Raw genomic sequence first — 14,713 nt, 5'->3', positions numbered from 1 at the left:
GGTGAGATTGAAAGTTTGAGGGCTAGTCGGAACGAGCCCCAAACTCTTCTGACATCCACTGTTATTCCACCTGGTGTAGCACCAGAGGTAGCATCCCGACCACGGTGAGGGTTGAGGAGTTCAGCCACCGCTGCAAAGTCAATCGGGTTTCACCTTGCAAATTTCATCGCTACGCCCACTGAATTTGTGGGGTCTTCGAGGTTAAAGTAGTCAAGACCGGTTGTTAGACATGTCTAGTATCTTTGGACTCCATGATGTGTACTGATGCGGAACGGGTTACTTTGGCTGCCTTCATGCTTAGAGGTGAAGCCAAACACTGGTGGATCAGTGTTAAGGACGTGGAGACGTTTCCTATGAGTTGGGCTAAGTTTGAGGAACTCTTTCTTTTGAGGTATGTTACAGAGGCGGCGAGAGATAAGAAGCGAATGGAATTCCTCAAGTTAGAACAAGGAAACATGACAGTGGGGCAGTATGAAGAGAAATTTACTGTTCTTTCACGATATGGGAAGGAGTGGATTTCCACGGAAAAAGCTAAGGCGAGGAAGTTCATTGACGGGCTGAAACCGTATATGCAGAGCAAGATGTCGGTCCTTCAGATCGATTCCTATGCTGAGGCTGTGAGAAGAGCTCAAGGTATTGAAAGAGTGGATGATCAGTTATTGCTACAGAGGCAAGAGGTTGGAAGGGTAAGACATACCGGCATCGGGGTAAGGCGGGATACGGGAAAGAGGCAGTTTACCAAGGTAGTGGTTCGTGGTCGCAATGGATGTATAGGCCGGTTATTCAGAAAGAGCACCACAAGTGGAGGGCACCCTGCGGTAATGGGTTTGAATGTGGTTAGGCCGACAGAGTCTACCCGATTCGCGAGACCGATGAGTGGATCACAGAGGCCACCGAGGGTTGCTCCTTCTTCGCACTGAGCACCAAGTCTGCGAGAATTTGAGGCCCGTGGTGGTCGAGAGCTAGATTGCAATCTATAATACCACAGTAGTACACAGTCGGGGAAAGAGAGTGTGGTTTGCTATAATTGCGGTGAAGCTGGGCATATCAAGCGGTTTTGTCCCAAGTCCACTTCAGGGGTGGAACAGAGACCACAGGCCAAGGTGTATTATCTAGTGCCAGAGGAAGAAGTTGTGGATCCCTGCATCAGTCAAGAGGAAGCCACGGTATATAATGCTATGGGGGGGCAGATATCGCTGCTAACATCAAGTGGTGGAAGGTATGATATGTTTGTTTACTCATAATGTGCATGTCCTGTTTGATACGGGTGCTACTCATTCTTTCATTGCTAAAAATATGGTGGAGATTCTTGGTTTGGATGTAGTTAATACCGGGAGGAAGCTTATTCTATCTACTCCTCTAGGAAAGAAAACTATGTTCTTTGAAGTTTGTCACCATCAGGTGATAAAGATAGGTGATAGGAGATGATAGTCGATCTAACGGTGATGGACCTAAAAGATTTCAATGTCATCGTAGGGATGGATTTGTTAGGGAAGTATCATGCCCATGTAGATTGTTTTGCCAAGACAAGCTGACGCTTTTAGAGTACAGGGATGACTGAGGTTGTGTTTGAGGGGATTAGAAATACGGTATCCACGTGGTGAAGGCCAAGTCCGACTTCAAGTATGATAGATAATGGATTGTTAGTCGGTCTTAGTCTCCAAAGGGCCGGTTCGAATCTTCCGAGCTTGTTCCCCGTAGTTAGTGAGTTTCTTGGTTGTTCCCAGATGCATTGCGGGATTGCCTCCCGGCGTGAGATAGATTTTGTAATAGATCTAATGCGGGAACGTCGCCTATTTCGATGATTCCTTATCGAATGGCTCCTCTCGAAATGAGAGAACTCAAGTCCCAATTAGATGAATTGAAAAGATGGGGTTTATAAGGGAAAGTCACCACCTTGGGGAGCACCGGTGTTATTTGTGAAGAAGAAGGATGGGTCATTTTCGCTATGTGTGGATTATCGGAAGCTAAATAATGTGACTATCAAGAACAAATATCCGTTGCCTAGGATTAATGACCTATTCGATCGTTTAAGGGGTGCCAAGTATTTCTAAAAATAGATCTCGTAACAGGCTACCATCGATGAGAATTGAGAAGAAGATATACGAAGACGACTTTTTCCGCACACGGCTAGGGCATTTTGAGTTTTTGGTGTTACCATTTGATTGACAAATGCTCCAAACTGCATTTATGGATCTCATGCACCGAAGTGATGTGGAAATACTTAGATCAATTTGTTATCGATTCATAGATGACATCTTGATTTATTCCAAGACTAGAGTCGAACACAAGGAACACTTGAGGATTGTCTTCCAAACATTAGTTGATCATCGCCTTTATGCCAAGTTCAAGCAAGTGTGAGTTCTCGTTGAATGAAATGAGGTTCTTAGGGCATGTTGTATCGGAGAATGGAATCAAAGTTGATCGTTCAAAGATAGAGGCAGTGAATAATTGGCCGAGACCGACGTCAGTGACGGAAATCAGAAGTTTCTTGGGATTGGCAGGTTATTACCGTCGTTTTGTAGAAGGATTCTCTAGCATAGCGTCGTCCTTAACTAGATTGACACAGAAGGATGTGAAGTTTGAATGGACGGAGGCATGCGAGAAAGCTTTCCAAGAGCTAAAGACGCGATTGATAACAGCACCAGTTTTGACTATTCCAGATCCGGAGAAGAGTTATGTGATTTATACTGATGCCTCTAACACTGGGTTAGGATGTGTCTTAATGCAAGAAGGCCAAGTGATAGCGTATGCGTCTAGACAATTGAATGCCCATGAGAAGAATTATCCTACTCATGACTTGGAGTTAGCGGCGATCATTCATGCTCTAAAGATATGGAGGCATTATGTGTATGGTGAGAAGTTTGAGATATTCTCTGATCACAAGAGTCTCAAGTACTTGTTCTCGCAGAAAAGATTTGAATATGAGGAGAGGAGATGGGTTGAGTACATGGAGGACTATACATTCACATTGCAATACCATCCGGGTAAAGCAAATGTAGTGGCCGATGCATTGAGTAGGAAGCGAGAACATGGTTGTGCTCAGATGATGATGAAGGAGTGGCAATTGCTGGAGTTTGCTGCTTCTTATGGTTTTGAAATCACGGGAAATGGAAGTGGAGATTCTAAGAAGTGCTGTTATCTAGCACAGATGACAGTGACGGCAGAAAACACCTTGGTTCAGGAGATTGTGGATGCTCAGAATACATCGAGGGATGGACCTAGGTACCGAGGATATGTGGATAATGCTGAGGACGTTGATTGGGAAAAATCCGGAGATGGAAGCATCAGATTCAGAGGAAGAATTTGGGTGCCTTTTGATCACTCCTTGCGGAATAGTATCTTGAAGGAGGCACATAGATCGAAGTATACCATTCATCCTGGTGGTACCAAAATGTACAGAGATTTGCGTCGTCAGTTTTGGTGGCCGGGAATGAAGCGGCACATTGCGGAATATGTGAAGAAATGTGCCACATGCCAATAGGTGAAAGCTGAACACCATAGACCACCTGGTCTTCTTAAACCTCTGGAGATTCCGGAATGGAAGTGGGAGAATATAACTATGGATTTTGTATCCGGGTTACCGAGGACCAGTGAGGGAATGGATTCTATATGGGTCATTGTTGATAGACTAACCAAGTCTGCTCATTTCATACCTGTTAAGACTACTTACTCTGCTGAAAAGCTAAGTAGGATCTACATGTCAGATGTACTGAGGTTGCATGGGGCACCATTATCTATAATTTCAGATAGAGGTACTCAATTTACCGGTTCATTTTGGAGAAGTCTTCAAAGGGAATTGGGGACCAAACTGAAATTCAGTACAACATTTCATCCGCAGACCGATGGGCAATCGGAAAGAGCCATCCAAATCATAGAGGATATGCTTCGGGCTTGCGTGCTTGATTTTGGGGGTAGTTGGAAGACTCATTTGGCATTGAGTGAGTTTGCCTACAATACTTGATTACCAATCTAGTATTGGTATGGCTCCGCTTTGAAGCATTGTATGGCGACCTTGCGTAACACCTCTCCATTTGGAAACCGGAGATAGTATTATGTTGGGGCCAGAGATGGTTAGTGACACCACCGAGAAGATTAGAGTGATAATGGAATCGGTTGCTTTCAGCCGTGAGTCGCCGAAAAGCTATGCAGATAGCGAGGCGCCCCTTGGAATTTTATGAAGGTGACAGGGTATTTCTGAAAGTATCTCCGAAGAAGGGCATTCAGAGGTTCGGAATGAAAGGGAAACTTGCACCTAGATATGTGGGACCATTCCTGATTATTCAGAAGATCTCTGAGCTAGCTTATAAGCTCGAGCTACCAGAAAGGCTATCACGTGTCCATAACGTGTTCCATATCTCGATGCTACGCAAGTATGAGCCGGATCCACTACATGTTGTCGATTTGGAATCGTTGGAGTTGGAAGAAGACATTACCTATCCGGAAGGGCCAGTCCAGATCCTAGATGCGAGAGAGAAGAGATTGAGGTCCAAGGTCATTCCATTGGTAAAGGTCTTATGGAGAAATCACAATGTAGAGGAAGCAACATGGGAGAAAGAAGCCGATATGAGGCAACAATATCCAGAATTGTTCGAGCAATAAGGTATGATTTAATTTCGAGGACGAAATTTTCTTTTAAGGAGGGTAGGATGTAAAGTCCTGAATTATTATTAAGGGTATTTTTGTAAATTTCATATCAACTCTAGGGTCGCTATGTAAATTGGTCGTCGGGTTTATTATTCACCCATCACGTAACTTATTGGAACTTAACTCCGACTCATAAGTCACGTTAGGGTAGCGACCATAGGCTTAAAAATTTGACCAAAATGGCGGTTAGCGGTTTTCAAGGCGACGGCCGGGCACGAAGTTAAACGGCTTACACGCATGATTGGGTCATCATTATAGCATCGCGGTGAGATAGAATATAGAAGATTAAATTTAGCGGGATGAGCCGGAAAAATAATTACTGTGCGACGTCAAATTCGTTAGTGGTTAGGAGTCTAAGTAGGGACGTTAAATCTAAAGTAGGATATATTGGGCTTGGGCCTAAATATATCGCGCCCAAAAAAGAAAAACAGAAATCGCTGAAATCCAAATCGCGACCCATCTCCCCAATTCGCATCTCTCAAACCCTAGGAGAGAGAAATCTCAAATCGCCTAAATTCAACCGATTCCACCCAAAAATTTAAACCCCAATCACTAGGAACACTAAACCGGAAGTGAGAGAATTCAAAATCTCTTGGAAATTCGAAAGCATACCGGCCAAATCTGGCGGCAGTTGGGTTAGTTCCTCCAATCAATTCAAACCAAGAATTAGAACACCCAATCCTTAGAAACTATAAAACCAAGTGTCTGACTTCAAAATTGAGTTGAATTTCAGCGTAGTTCCGTGAAAGGTAAGTTTGAATTCGTTTCAATTAATAGTTAGCTTCAATTTCGATTTCTTGAGGGCGTGATGCTGAAATGGATTGTATTAGGGGTGTTGAAGGTCGGCAGTGGCAGTTGGAGGAGCTAAAGTGGAGGGAAACAGTGGTGGAGCCGAAAATTCTTGGAGTGCGTCGGGTTCTCGCGAAAGGTTAGTGAATTTCGCCTACAAATCGATAGTGTAAACTCGATTTCGAGTTCATTAGTGGTATTGGAAAGAAAAAAAGATAATAATAATTGGAATTGGTTGTTGAATGTCGGCAGTAGCTGGTTTGGAGAGGAGTGAGTTGAGCGATATCGGTGGAGCAGCAAGCTAGGAGCGATTTTGGTTGCTGACTCGGTAAGAATTTAAATATTCAATCTATTTTAGAGTATTGATGCTAGTTCGCACTTGTTTAAAATCACGTCGAGTATCGAGTGAGTGAGAAAGAACACCCACTTAGTATTATTGGATTAAATGTGAATTGAGAGGTGGAGAATGGGTTGTAGTTGAAATTTGACCGAATTGGGATAGAATAGGATTGGCGCCGATATGAGGTATTCGCCATGGCGAAACAGCCGTAGAGACCGTCAGAGTTATAGTGCCAGAAATGGCCTGTAGCTCTGTTAACGGTAGTTAGATGGAAAGTTATCCGAAACCAAATTCTTAACGTCGAGAATTCTTCTCGACTTACACTAGATAAGAATTCCTCGTTGTTCGATCAATTCTAATAATCGACGTATTTGTATATGCTATTATAGGAATGAATTCGAGTGGATTGGGTTAAGCAGGATTGATTCAGTTAAGTGGGCTTGAGGAGAACGGAGCTTGCTAAGGTAGGAACCTACATACCAATATATAGCATGCTTATTTTCATGCATGATTTGAATTGTTAAATTGGAAATAGATAGTTTGTATATCAACCATGCATGTATATATGATATTCATGTTTTTAATCTTTTTATTTCTTCGCTATAAATTATATATATAGATAGCTTTTCGTGTGAAAAGGGTTTTGGTAAAATCGGGTAACGGAGATTTGTTTTCTTGGTTAAAAAGAAAAAACTGGTTTTGGGAAAGGTTCGCGTCTCTTGTGTCCCGAAGGAGCATTGCAGAGATGGATTTTGTAATCGCGGGTAAGGATTACCCGGTTGTGTGTAACTAGGTGCGAGGTTTCGGATTGTTTAAAGGGATGGTCGTTAAGTATTTTTACGATGATTCGCCGTTTGGGAATCATCGGTTGTTATTTACTATGATCGCCCGTTGGAGGAGTCATAGGTTGTTCTACTCGATTTCGGAAATCCATGAACTCACACCTATATATTCAACAGTTTTAAAAGAAAAACTAGATATGTAACTAGAGTATTTGAAAACAATCGGTAATATGAGTATATATATATAGATATTACTATGTTTATCACGGGGAATGTAGAAAAGGAACCGTGAATTCCTATAAAGAAGGCTGATTGTCGCATTTCGAGAGGCAGCCGATTAAGCTCTAGGATTCAATTGTGGTGTACACCTTCGAGGTGGTGGGCCACCTTTAAAGGGATGCATCCTTTGGATGTAGTCCGGGAATTCCTTTTCTACTTTTCTAGATAACCATGCTTGTGCGTGTCACTTATTTGTATGGTGATTAGCTTGAGTGGGGTTACATGTTACCTCGATGGGGACGCCAGGAGTGAGAGTTTAGTCCACTCTGGATGTGTCGAGGATCCTGAAGATCTGCGGTCGTCGAGCGGTTGACCACCGTAAGTTAGGTGACGGCCGTATGGGGTCGTGGGTCACGAGGCCCACTTTGAGCCCTAAAAGCTTTGGGGATTTTGTGTGTATGCGAACACAACAACGACATTTCATCTCCCTGCCGCGGTAAAATCACGAAAACAACGGTGCATGGTTCACACCGGGAAGTCTTGAACCGAGATTGCTGTAGTCGCGGAAATTACCCGGTCGTACCCTCACCATTCTAATAGATGCAACGGTCACAATAGTTGTATGATGATTGTGAAAACTCTATTTTAAATATCAATGAAGCATGTCGAGATGATTTCTGCTAGTTAGTGATGTATATATACATAGTCACAATATTTGAATACTATTATAGAAACCCTGCATGTTTCAAATGTTTTCTATAAGTAGACTATTTATTGGCTATGTGCGTTTCTACTGGGCATAGTTGTTTGCTCATCCTACTTAACATTTCGATGACGCGATTCGCGAGGAGGAGGCTTTTCCTAACCCTAGCGATGAGGGTTATGGGGATTTGGGAGGATTCTCTTACGCTTGACGAGAGACAGAGTCAAGTTTATATTTTGGGCTGTATAGAGATAAGCTAGGTTATTCTTTTGCTGTATATAATGAGCATAGCTCTTTTCTTTTGGTTGTATAGTAAGAGGCTAGTTCATTTGGTTGTATATATGGTGAGCTAGGCCATTTTGATGTAATATTTGATGTATTTAAGTAGCAGTTATACTTACATAGTTGGTGGATGGGATTTGATGTGGTTGGAAGGTTGTAGTTAGGATTTCGAGGTTTTACAAAGTTATGACGAGGTTTATGGAGGTTTTAGGGTTTATGAATGTCGATCAAACAAAGGAAACTCTGCCGAAATTTCGATAGAATCGGGATAGGTGTCTGCCTCGAGATTCATTCCACGTCTTCGGGATGTGTGATGGGTCTCGGGGCGTGACAAAATTATAGTCTTTAATTCGCCATCTGGCAAGCTGAGTACTTTATTGTTCCATTGCTTATCAGTGATCAGCTCTGAAACTCTTGCATCATCAGGTAGCTGCAGCAAACTTTTGGCTTCTGCATTCGCATATAATAACTGCTTTGAGCACCAAGGGTGGTGCCAGAGGCTCGTCTGCTCCCCATTTGCTATCATACACTTAATGTATTTAACATCTTCTTTTCTATGTTTAAGGATAGACCTCCACACCCACGAACAATCTGAAGGAATTTTCATAGTCCAAAACTCTTTCCCTCTCAACTGATACTCCCACATCCATTGGACCCATAAAGTCTCTTCCTTGCATGCAATTTTGTAAATAAGCCCGCAATATGCTGCCACATTCCAAACCTTTGGATCCACAATGCTCAGTCCTCTCTCACACTTGTTATACCTTATTATGTTGTGGCTTGCTTTGTGCACTTTGCTTTCCATTGAAGGACATGCCCATAGAAATCTGTTTGTGAGCTTTGACACCTTATACATCACTCCCATTGGCAGAATGAAAGTTTTAGCCCAATAATTGTGAAAAGATGATAGGATTAAATGTATCAGTTGCAACCTCCCTGCAAATGTCAAAAAAACATTCTTCTAGTTTGATATTCTTGATGTTATCATTTCCACCAAAGGTAGGCAATCTTGAACCCCTAGTCTAGAGGCTATAAGAGGCAGTCTTAAGTATTTGATGGGGGGTGCAACTAGCTTAACTCCCAAAATTCCTACTAGTGTATTGCTTGATGAGAGACTGATGCTACCAGTAAGTAGGGAAGTCTTGCTTGTATTCATCTTGAGACCTGTCAGAGAGGAGAAAGACGAGAGGGCTTCCTTTACTCCATACATCGAGCTAGTTTCTCCTTTGCAGAAAAGCATCACATCATCTGCAAAACAGAGGTGCATAAGTTGTACTCTCTTGAACCTCGAGTGGTAATCAATGAGTTTTCTATCCACTGCTTGCTTCAAAAGACCACCTAAGACCTCTATAATAAGTACAAAAAGGCATGGAGAAAGTGGATCTCCCTGTCTTAAACCTTTACCACCTTTAAAGTACCCTTGTGGTATTCCATTGACCATAACGGAGAAGCTTGGTGTTGTATAACACATCTTCATCCATTCCACAAGTACTCTAGGGAATCTGAATCGCAACAAGATAGTTTCCATTGCTTCCCAACTAACTGAGTCGTAGGCTTTTTGAATGTCTATCTTAATAGTGCATCTCGAGGCTCCATGTACTCTCTTGTACCCTCTTATCAGTTCATGTGCAAGCAGCAAATTGTCCTGAATAACTCTTTCAGTCACAAAGGCTTACTGGTTCAGTTCAGTAAGCATTGGCATGAAAGGTTTCATCCTGTTGCTTATAACTTTTGAAATACATTTGTAGACCACATTGCAGCAGGCAATTGGTCTGAACTCATCAACTCTTGTTGGTTTGTTCTTTTTTGGAATCATGCATAGAAGTTTTCTTGAAAAAGAAACCATTAAAGCCATCTGGCCCAGGTGATTTGTTGTCTTGCATTGAATACAAAGCTTCCTTGATCTCTAAGCTTGTAACTTGCTCCATCAACTTCTCCGCAGCTTCACTATCAATAACATTTCTCACTATCAATAACATTAATAGGGTACTCTAATTAATATTTACTAGACAATTTCATTGACTTGGTCAAGTTTCATAAGTTCAAACTTTTAGAAAAATTGGCAATTTAACATGATATTGAAGTTCAAATTTTGACGAGGTGTCACTTTGAATTCTTGTCAAGCGGAATTGCACAAACATAAAAAGTGTCCACCGACCATTTGTGTTTACTAGCATCATGCACGTGCAATGCACGTCTTAACAATACATCCACATCAATAAAAATCCTAACAATAGTGTTCAATACTACTTACTCTCAAAAACGCAAGAGGGAAAGTCAGGAAATTGACTGAGGTAGGGGACAACATGCAACTCAATAGAAGTACCTCACATACAAAGATTATACTGCATATCAAAAGTGGTTGCCACAAAGTTGTGGGCCGAAATTGTTGTCCATCGCCTCTTGAAATTGAATTCCACTTAAATGACGTATCTCATTCGAATTTAATCTTCAGTGTATACTTTGTACTCATCGTATTGGAAACTACCCTGCAAGACATTTTCAATATAGGATGTGTATAATAATGAGTCATATGTTCCATACTACCATGTTATATATGCAGAACAAAAGAGTACATTACCTTGGGACCTCATTTGCTCATTGGGATTTCGAAGGGGAACAACAACACCATCCTCTAGTTGAAGATGAAAACACGTCTGTTCGATCCTTGACACTCTGTGAACTGGAAATCCCAATTCAGAATTTGAAACATGAGCTTAAGTGCAAAAGAACAAACTGTAACTTCTGCTATATCGGAATCACATTAGACAATTCTGTTTGTAGCACTTAATGCAGCATCTTGTGCCCAACAGTAAAATTGCTACCGAAAGAAAGAAAGAAAGAAAGAAAGGGGAGAAAAAAAGCACATTGAGTTGAAGAGTAATACATAAGCAACCTCCCAAACTAAAAGCGGTCAAGGACATATAAAAGTAATTTAAAAATGCTTGAGGTTGCTCAGAGGATTGAAAAAGACATTTCGAACACCTTTCCATATTCAAGTTCAAACCCATCCCGGCACTGCTCATGATAGTATCAAAAGGTGATAGAATGTCATATCAAATTCGGTGTCAAGAAAATATTGCAAAACTTTCATATAATATTATTACACCTTTGTAAAAGGATTTAATACACCTATGTAGAAATTCAAAGACACATAGATTACATACCAAGACACATGCAGGCTATAGGCTCTGGTCATATGGGCACCTGCAATAGGTTCGAAGATAGTCTCATCAGCATTAGCAACAACGCTAACTATATTTTCTTTCTCCATCATTTCACGTTATTTCTCAATACCCTAATTCCTCTAGCTTTCTCTCTACGGTGAGGTTTTGTGAGTTCACTATCGCCTATCCCATCACCTCATCAGGCATATAATATTCATGCTCTTCAGTACACGTATTGTTCCTGATGTTGCAAATGATGTCCTGCATATATGATTATGTAGCATATATACATGTATAACTAAGGTGCCAACAAAAAAATAATATACAAATCCAACTCCCAAATGACCAAGAGTTAATTAATTCCGTTGGTGTAATATTGTTGCTTGTAGTAGCGAATATGAAATATCGATCCTTATATATCATATTATAACCATGGATATACAAAGTTTCTTTCAGACATTTCATAAAATAAATTGACGCTAGAATTGGTGAAGTATGATTAGAGTGAGAGAGCTAGAACATACCTTTTTGAACTATCAAAGCCCCACAAAACATCAATATATTATCATCAGAATAATAATAGTTTTCAGTTTCATGTATAAAACCCAAAATCATTTTAGTCAAAGATACAAAATATCTTCCATGCATTTCGTCAAACACGTTGAGACAACAATCCAAAACTCCACATTTCCAGTACAAAACCCTCAAATGGTTTTCTAAAAAGTATGCTTTTAGAAAACCCAAATTCGATAAGAAAACAAACTTTTTGTTTCCCCGCCAAAATTTAACCCAGTAGCAATGCAACAACCTTGAATTGGTTCTTGGTGCCAAAAGTTCAAACATGATGGAACACTCTTGTTCACTGGAATCTTGTAGCAGGAGATGAAGAAGGAGAACTTGCACTTGCACACACGGAGAGAGGAATAATCGAGAAAGGTCGAGATAACCTTTTTTTTATCGTGAAAAGACCAAAATGCCCCCAAAATAGAGAACAAAAATACGAAAATATTCCTGTGACGTACGTGAAAAAACTGTTCATCAACCCCCATGTTTTTTCTATATAGTAAGATTTTCAGCGTGTCCTGCCTGGGGTGTTGAGATTATTCCAACCCAATTTTTAGATGTGTGGCACCTATATTCTCTCTCTAAACCTAGTCTCATATTTATAGAATTTGTTGTTCTATATTAATTTGAACTTATAGAAAATTGGCAATTTGACATAGACAAGAGAGAGCCACGTCACAAGCCCAAACTGAAAAGTCACAAAGAATCTTTAGAATAAATGATATCAACAATCCATTTGAATTCATAATCAACCGTAGATCAAGGGTGTGTTTGTTATGATGGAAACACTATGGAAAGGAAAGGAAAATAAGAGTGGTCCACCTTTTCCATAGTTTTTAAGGCGTTTGTTTACCCATGGAAAGGAAATGGGCTTTTCCATATGGAAACAAATGGAAAAGGTTTTGTGTCCTTAGCTAACCCCTGAAAATTTTGTGGAAAGGAAAGGAAAGGAAATAGATAGATAGGGACTTACTACTAATACACTCCACTCAACAATACAATTATTCCTTTCCATAGCTTTTGCAAACAAACATGATTATTCTTTTCCCCAGTTTTTACTTTTCTTTCCTCAGTTTACCAAACACATACCATTTAAAATTATTTCATTTCCATTCCATTCCATAGTGGACCACCCATTTTATTTCCTTTCCTTTCCATGAGTTAAAATTTAACAAACACACCCCAAGTACTTTTTCCAGTCTCAAAGAAGCCAGCTTGGTATTAGTGGAGTCCGAATTTGTTGCACACGGGTGCTTGTTGCACACTCCTGCTGATTGGTACACGTGGAAAGGTAAGTTGGAAATGTTAAAAGGTCTAAAAAAAAAAAAAAAAAAAAATCCGTTCAGACTAAACTGCCCTCATCTTTCACAATGCAAATTCTAGTTGAAGATGAAAATAAGAGCTGGGTTTTCTACATTGTGAAGAATGGAAGACCAATTTTGAATTCTGAAACCATGGTAATTTAAACACTACCAAAATCTGCTTGAGATTTAAAGACATTTCCAAACATCTTTGATTAAAGTTTCTAGTTGGGTTAAGAACATAATAGGGATTTACTGCCTTGGGGCACTACCCAAATATTATATTTCTCCATACAAACGTGTACTGCAATTATTGACGCGGGAGAGAAGAGTTGGATCTGGAATTTACAAAGTGGAAGATGAGGGTAGTTTGGTCATAATGGGTTAAACTTTAGTAGTTTTATTTTTATTACTAAAGTCTAAATGCTAAAAAAAAAAGAGTGATACGTGGGCGATGAATTTTTAAAACAAATTCGTGACTCTATTGCAGTGTATTCACAGAAGTGAAAATTTGTTGCACAAGGTCCCAATTAGGGTGTTTGTTAACACTCCAACTTATTGCTCCACGTGTCAAGTCAAAAGCAGAGAAAGTTAACAAAATAAAATTGAAGAATTAAGTCGCTCTTTCCTCTCTCTCGTTCTTCTCTTTCTTATTATCTGTAATTCTGTAAACATTTCTGTCCGAAACCACCAACTCAATAACTCAGCATCACTATCCACAACAACATCAACAAAGAATTTCCAAAGCCATCAGTATGAGATCCATCAAGAAATACTTGGTCTTTGGAACACATCCTCTTCCATTAGTGTTGCAGTTTGTTCATCCATTGAATTTTAGGTGGAAAACATATTCCGATCTAGTTCACCGGAATCTCATCAATCTTTAATGAATTTTTATTTGGAAAATGGTGTTCAAGATCGAAATAACATGAAAGTAGTTCAAAACCTCCTGATGAGAACTTGGATTGTTACTTAAAATAAAAAAAATAAAATAATTAAATTTTGTAGAAAGATTAATTATTGTGTTCCAGTGTGGCTTGTTGCATGGTGGTGACGGCAGAGCAGAAAGAAAAAGTTTTCTGAGAGAAGGAAAAAAAATGAAGAAGAGAGAGAAGGTAAAAAGGGTAATTTTCTTGAAGAGAAGGTTTTTAAAAAATGAAGAAGAGAGAGAAGGTCAAAAGGGTAATTATCTCTTGAATTTTCTATTGCCTAATTTTCATTTGCAATGCAGGTTTTTAGGGGGGGGCATCTAGAGTCCGTGCAAGGGTGTAAAGGATAGTTTTGGACAATACTTTTTTGTAGGGGTTGGATTCGCCTCGCGTGTTTTTTAAAAATGGTTTTTTTTATGAGCGGCCCAAATGCAATTTTTCACTCTCTCTGCTTTTGATTTGGACACGTGGAGCAATAAACATGAGTGTTAACAAACACCCTGATTGACCGTGTGCAACAAATTCGCACTCGTATTACCACAATAAATTTGCATTCTGCATAGTCACTACTAAATGCAGGGTTCACCGATAATACGACTTTCACAATTACGACGTTCTTTGTACCAATCCCATTTTCATGTTGTCCATTCGTATGGGTTGCATGCATTGCACATTAGAAAGCCAAGAAGAGTCGAAGAGATCACCTGTCCAAAATGAAGACCATGAAAATCTTACTACTAAAACAAGAGTAAACTGTCCAAAAAGTGTTCACATGAAAAAAACCCATTTAGTCGTGCTATCCTTGAAGTAGTGGCTCAACCCAGATAGCACCAGAATAGATGGTGTCCTAGGAATCATATATTTATTCTGATTCGATGCTCCCATCTTCCATGTTGTAGACTTCCACGCAGGTACCTTTGCCATGGGATTGAGCGAAAAAAGTAGATACAATTTGACTTGCAAGTTGCAACCAGGGAAGTATGAAGCCAT

The 14,713-nt window shown here is 40.1% G+C and overlaps 1 long non-coding RNA gene across 1 annotated transcript; it reads left to right on the top strand.

The window, feature by feature from the left end:
• Window positions 1–5,448: 5,448 nt before the first annotated feature.
• Window positions 5,449–6,216, top strand: LOC147479727 (uncharacterized). Its single transcript, XR_015204240.1, has 3 exons — window positions 5,449–5,575; window positions 5,689–5,764; window positions 6,166–6,216. It is a non-coding gene; the product is annotated as an uncharacterized LOC147479727 (long non-coding RNA).
• Window positions 6,217–14,713: the final 8,497 nt, after the last annotated feature.

Source organism: Coptis chinensis, chromosome 8 (genome assembly GCF_015680905.1).
Source record: "Coptis chinensis isolate HL-2020 chromosome 8, ASM1568090v1, whole genome shotgun sequence".
NCBI lineage: Eukaryota > Viridiplantae > Streptophyta > Magnoliopsida > Ranunculales > Ranunculaceae > Coptis > Coptis chinensis.
The sequence above is the reverse complement of the archived record's forward strand: the minus strand, read 5'-3'. Positions and strand labels throughout refer to the sequence as shown.